Below are 6,488 nucleotides of genomic sequence, written 5' to 3'. Positions count from 1 at the left end.
CAGAGCACGAGCATGGGAGGGTCAGAGAGAGGGAGACACAGAATCTGAAGCAGGCTCCAGGCTCTGAGTTGTCAGCACAGAGCCCCACGTGGGGCTCGATCTCACAAACCGTGAGATCATGACCTGAGCCGAAGTCGGACACTTAACCAACTGAGCCACTCAGGCGCCCTGATCTCTCTCTTTAAAGCCTTCTCTATTCTAGCGGGTGCAGAGCTCACCTCCCCTGCTTCTCTTCTGTCATTCCTTCTCCCTTCCTGGGCCCTCTTGGTCTGGAAAGGCTGTAGTGCCTCAGGGCTTGTCACCGCCCCCTTTCTCATTGCCAGTCTTCCCACTGCCTTCAGTCCCGTCTTTAAGTTCAGTCCCCACTGTGGACATGTAGCCCACACTTGCCATTCAGTTTCAAAATTGTGCATTCACGGGACACCTGGGTTGCTCAGTCAGTTAAGCGTCTGACTGATTTCGGCTTGGGTCACGGCCTCACAGTTGTGAGATCAAGACCTGAGTGGGACCTGCTTGGGATTCTCTCTCTCCTTCTCTCTCTCTCTCTCCAAATAAATAAATAAACTTTAAAAAACAAATGGGACCCTGGGTGGCTCAGTCAGTTAAGCATCCAACCTCAACTCAGGGCACGATCTCACAGTTCTTGGGTTCAAGCCCCACGTCGGGCTCTGTGCTGACAGCTCAGAGCCTGGAGCCTGCTTCGGATTCTGTGTCTCTTTCTCTCTCTGCCCTTCCCTCTGCTCCCTGTCTCTCTAAAAAAAATAAATATATAAAAAACCCATAAACGAACAAAAGCATGCATTCAGATTCCTGTCTAGCATTTCCAGTAGTATGTCTCATGAGTAAATTTAATATTTCTAGACTGAAATTAGAATCCTCCCCTCCCAAACTTTTCTTTCCATATTCTTATTCTGATTGAATAACCTTCCATCTACCAAGTCGTTTGGCCAGCAACCTGCCATCCTTCTTATTCCCTCCCTCCCCACACGCAATCTGTTGGCAGTTCTGTGGATTTTATCTCCAAAACTGTATGTTGAATTCATCGATTTTTCTTTGCTGCCACTACCCCCATCTCAGCCCGGGTCTGCCTCACCTGCTCCACTTTGGTAGCCGTCTGGTTGGTCTCTTGCTTCCATTCTTATCCACCAGCCCATCTCCATTCAAAACTCAACTCGAATAATGTCACTTCTCTTCTTAAACTGTTATCATAAATTACAAGCCCTTACTGTGGCCGCTTGGCCCGCAAGCGTCCCTCAGCCTCCTCTTGTCGCTCTCTTCTTCTTCTCTTGCTGAGCCCCAGTCACACTGGAGTCATCCCCCAGTCATCCAGGCTCTGTCTTGCCCCCACATTGCTCTCCTGTCTGGTCTTTCCTCAACTCTTATCATTTTTCCGGTTTCTGCTTAAATACCTCTTGCTCAGAAAGGCCTTTCCTGCCAGCACTAACACCCACCCCACGTTTAATGTCCCTGGGCACTGCATACTTTATCATGTGTGGCACATGTATGCATTATGTTTGTTTAGTCTCTGTCTCTCCCCTAAGACAGTAAACATCTTGGGAGTAGGGGCCATTTTGGGTTTTGTTCATCAGTAAATATGTGTTGGCTGATGAATAAATTTTAAAAGTTTAAGATACATATTCCCTCAATATTTGGCTCTAAGTACAAGGACCCACATCAGAGTTCTCTACAAACAGCATAGTCATTGTCAGCCATGCCCAGTCAAGTAAAGCAAATCCTGGGTTCAGCACCTGTGACATTGTAAACACTTGATAAAGGACTCTTGGACTGTTGGAGGAAATACACTAGCTTTCATATTTCTTGCAGACTTTTCATTTAGTCCCCTTACTTGGGGGTTTAAATCCCTATTACTTTAGAAACAAAAATAGCGTATATTTGAACCTGACTTTGAGCCTGTATTATACATTCTTTTCTGTACTCTTCTTAACCACACTCCGGAGGCACTATGATTATCTCCATCTCACAGAGGAGAAAAGTAACGCTCAGATTAAGGCACAAGGCCAGGTCTCCCAGCTAATTAGAGACAGAGCTGGGTTTAAAACCCATTTTTCATTTATTCCACTACACAATGTAGCCTCCTAATGAGGAGCAGTGCAGAGGGCACCCCGATCTCCTAAAGAGCCACAGTTCATCGCCGTAAACCTTTTGTTTCTCAAATACTGAGCCCCCCGCCCCGCAAAACTATAACGAACAAAAAGCATTCATTCAAAAGTCTGCTGTCTTCATTTGTGCTAGCTTCATGCGTTTTTCTTTGCTAAAACAGACTTAAGGAAATTCTGTTGTATTCTATAGGTGTGCCTCATTTTAAGAAAACCCGATTTTCCATGAAGATTTTAGTGTTTCAAATGTCAGGAATTAAAAAGTGAAAAAGTCCTTACATATCTTTTTAAAAAGTTTCTTTAGTCTTCAGGAGACTTAAACATAGAATTCCCTAAGTAATGAAACGGGTCTGACGCATTTAAGGCAATTATTCAATTCCATGTGCATCATCACCAGAATATACAAGGGTGCTAGTCATGCGTTGCCTGGTTCTGAGTCTGAATGTAGAAGCTTCTCATCTTACAGACCTGTAATGAACTTGCTGGGGTTACCGTCTTTACTTTCTCTTCAGCATATAATAAAAGGAGTAATCTGCTGCTTTGCAGAATAGTTCGAGGACATTATATTCTAATTCTAACCACAAAGAAATGCAGACTTCCCCCTCTTTGGCATTCTTCTTTTCAAAAATGTTGCTTAAAGTGGTACTTAAAAGATAATTCTAGCTTGCTAAATTTAGGGTGTGGAAAAAGTCCAAAATGAGAATATTCCATGGGTAGTTGTGTAAGAAATGTTAATATGTGCAGTCAGAGGAGGATGTCCTAAACTCCGATGTATTTCTCCCCTCCCTTGGCCCTTCTTTTTTCCTTGACACCAGCATAACTCTGAGCAGGGTTAAAAGTTACCGGGAGGCAGTGAAAAACGCTTCACTCATCCCATTTTAAATATAAAATGATTTCATACCTGAGTAGTTTCTAAAACCACCCTGAAGTCAGAAGAGCTTCCCTTCAAAATTTATCTGCAAGTTATCAGAACGTGCGTATCTTCATATTGAAGGCAGATTTCTGGTCATTCTCTGTTCAGTTGGAAACAGAGAAACTAACTGTAAAATTTAATATGAAAAGTATACTGGTGTCTGAAGTTTGCTTTCAAATACGTTGAAAAAAAAATACATGGACTGTGGATAAATGGATAGATATGGGATAAAACAAATATAACAAAATGTTCATTGTAGAATGCAGGTGGTTCACGCTGTAATTCTTCATCCTGAAAAAGAAAATGGTGGCAGGTCCCAATGTTGATGGGGACTGGCACCTTAACTTGAGATGGTGTCGGTGGAAGAAGCTGTGTGGGACCTGGGTGAACTGGGCCCTTAACACCTCAGCAAATCTCTCGGACTACAAACTGGGCACCAGCTGATAGATATGATAGATAGATATGGAGTCTTAGAACCCAGAAAACAGAAGATCAGTGGTTTTATAGTGTGTACAGAGGACGGGGGTAGAGGGAGGATCTGTGTAAGACACTAAGACTCATGAATAATTCGCGGAGGAAAGCAAGCACTGTGTGTACGGAAAGATGAGGAGAAAGTTGGTGGCCCAGGGTCAAAGGCAATTTGAAGGGAAGCAAACAATGTATTTCTGGAGTGCCTGAGTTGGTGTTGGAGGTTCATGCTTACAACATAATTTCGAAGACCACCATTAAGCTGCTTGCCCCTTGGTCTTTATCCATGCAGATTTAAAATATGCCACTCTCTTCCTCATGGCACTTTTTATAGCTTCTCTGTTTTTCCGCAGACATAAAAATCTGAGTAAAATTATGCAATAGAGATTTGTTCAATACTGAAGGATATTGAAGAAGGTGGGGAGGATGCCTCCCCGGCTGAGTATAGATGTGCTATTGTATTTTGGATTTATTGGGATTTTTACTAACTTATGCTCAACTTGACATCCACTGTGCTTTCAGATCAGTTTCTATCAGCTGGAGTATACCTGTTATTTTCTTCTTTTGGGTTTGGATGTACTGGCCCCTCTCATATTGCATCATGCGTTTTTTTTCTTAATTTATTTTTTTTAATTTATCTTTTTTATTTTAGGGAGACAGAGGGGGCATGAGCAGGAGAGAGGGGAGAGGGGAGACAAAGAGAGAGATAATCTTAAGCAGGCTTCACACTCAGTCCAGAGCCTGACACGGGGCTCGATCTCATGACCTTGGGATCATGACCTGAGTCAGAATCAGGTCAGATGCGCAACAGACTGAGCCACCCATACACCCTTGCATCATGCATTTAAAGTCATCATGGATTATCTTCCTGTCTTGGAGGATATCAGCCACTCAGTCATCTTTTTTTTTTTTTTTTTAAGCAGGGAAAAACCTTCATTTCTATCAATTTAAAAAGTAGGAAACGATCTTCAAGCAAGATAATCAAAACAGTCAATAACACAGTTAACAGGAGAGCATGTTCAGATTAGACTATAGATTTAGATACTTTGAATTAAGCATATAAACCCAAATCAAGAGGGCTGACAGCTTTTGCACTGAGGAAAGGCAATGATTCATCACGAACACAACTCAGGGAAACTGGAGCTGACTTTTCACAGGACAGTAAACCAAAACAATAAGTTGTCATTGGTTTAGAGAACAGATTTGAGCTTGAAAGGGGTCACAGTGAAATGCCATTGTAATGCAACAGTGTCCCCAGAGATCTGTTCATCTTTAAAACAGGGATATATATATATATATATACACACACACATATGGGGCGCCTGGGTGGCTCCGTCAGTTAAGCGTCCGACTTTGGCTCGGGTCATGATCTCACAGTTCATGAGTTTGAGCCCCGCATCGGACTCTCTGCTGAGAGCCTGCTTCAGGTCCTCTGTCCCTCTCTCTCTGCCCCTCCTCCACTTGTTCTCTCTTTCAAAAATAAATAAACTTTAAAACATTAAGAAAATGAAACAGGGATATATAAAAATCAGTAGTACAAATTCTCATAAAACTAGAAAAACCTTCTAAGCCTTAACACTTTGGAAATTACATACTTTTTTTTTTCTTCCCTTTACCCTTCTCTAAATTAAATACACAACAGGAGCGCCTCGGTGGCTTAGTCGGTTAAGTGTCCAGCTGTTGATTTCAGCTCAGATCATTATCTCACAGTTTATGGGTGGCTCAGATCATGATCTCATGGTTCCTGGGTTCGAACTCCACATCTGGCTCATCACTGACAATGTGAACCCTGCTTGGGATTCTCTCTTCCCTTTCTTCTCTCTGCCCCTCCACCACTCAAGCTTTCTCTCTCTCTCAAAATAAATAAACTTTAAAATCTTTAAACAAATAAAAATCAAGGGGCAGCTGGGTGGCTCAGTGGTTAAGCATTTGACTTTGGCTCAGCTCATGACCTCGCAGTTCATGAGTTCAAGCCCCACATCGGGCTCTGTGCTGACAAATCAGAGCCTGGAGCCTGCTTCAGATTCTGTGTCTCCCTGTCTTTTTGCCCCTCCCCTGCTCATACTTGGTCTCTCTCTCAAAAATAAATAAACATGAAAAATTTTTTTAAAAATTAAAAACAAAATAAATACGTTAAATATAAAAGTTTGTTTTTATTTAGCACTTTCATTTTTTTTTAAGAGAAAGAGCAGGGGAGAGGGGCAGAGGGAGGAAGACAGCAAATCCCAGTCCCAAGCAGGACACATGCTCAACACAGAGCCCAACTCGGGACTCAACCCCACAAACCAGGAATCATGACCTGAGCCAAAATCGAGTCAACCAACTGAGCCACCCAGGCACCCCAGTATATTTCTGACTTCACAGCCAAAGCTTTGAAACGGAGAAAGGTTTTATGAAATGGAAATAGACCCACACCAACCCCAGGGAGAATCTCAAGGACTGCTCCTTGGAAAAGGTTTAAAACAGGAAATTTTATTTCCATGATAACACTGTATTTCCTCGAATAGCCTAATTATTACCAGGAAGGAATGCATGTACATGCCATCCAAAGGCTGTCATTCTTTTGGAAATATTTCACCATCTCTCTATCCCCCTCCTACTCTTTCCCTCCCTCTCCTCCCCTGACATACAGACGCATAGGCAGGCAGACAGACAGACAGACAGACAGACACACACACACACACACACACACATCAAATTGGGAGAATTCCCTGAAGCATACAGATAATGGCATTTATTTTGGCAAGAATTGTGCAATTTGGTAAAAGAAAGATAAGGTGAGGCATTTATGAACAATTGTAATTGTAGTATGTCTCAACAGATGCAGGAAGTGGAGTTTTCTTCATAGTTGAAATATGGCTTCATGGTTTTCTGACATCAGGGTCTTGCAACTTTTCATCTAGAAACCAGACTGGATCAGTTATTTGTGAAAAGAGATGATAACTTTTGACTGTACTTAGAAAAAAAACAAACACCCTTGCTAGATTCTT

This window comes from Crocuta crocuta, unplaced genomic scaffold, assembly GCF_008692635.1.
Source record: "Crocuta crocuta isolate KB4526 unplaced genomic scaffold, BGI_CrCroc_1.0 scaffold546, whole genome shotgun sequence".
NCBI classification, from domain to species: domain Eukaryota; kingdom Metazoa; phylum Chordata; class Mammalia; order Carnivora; family Hyaenidae; genus Crocuta; species Crocuta crocuta.
This window is presented reverse-complemented; position numbering follows the sequence as displayed.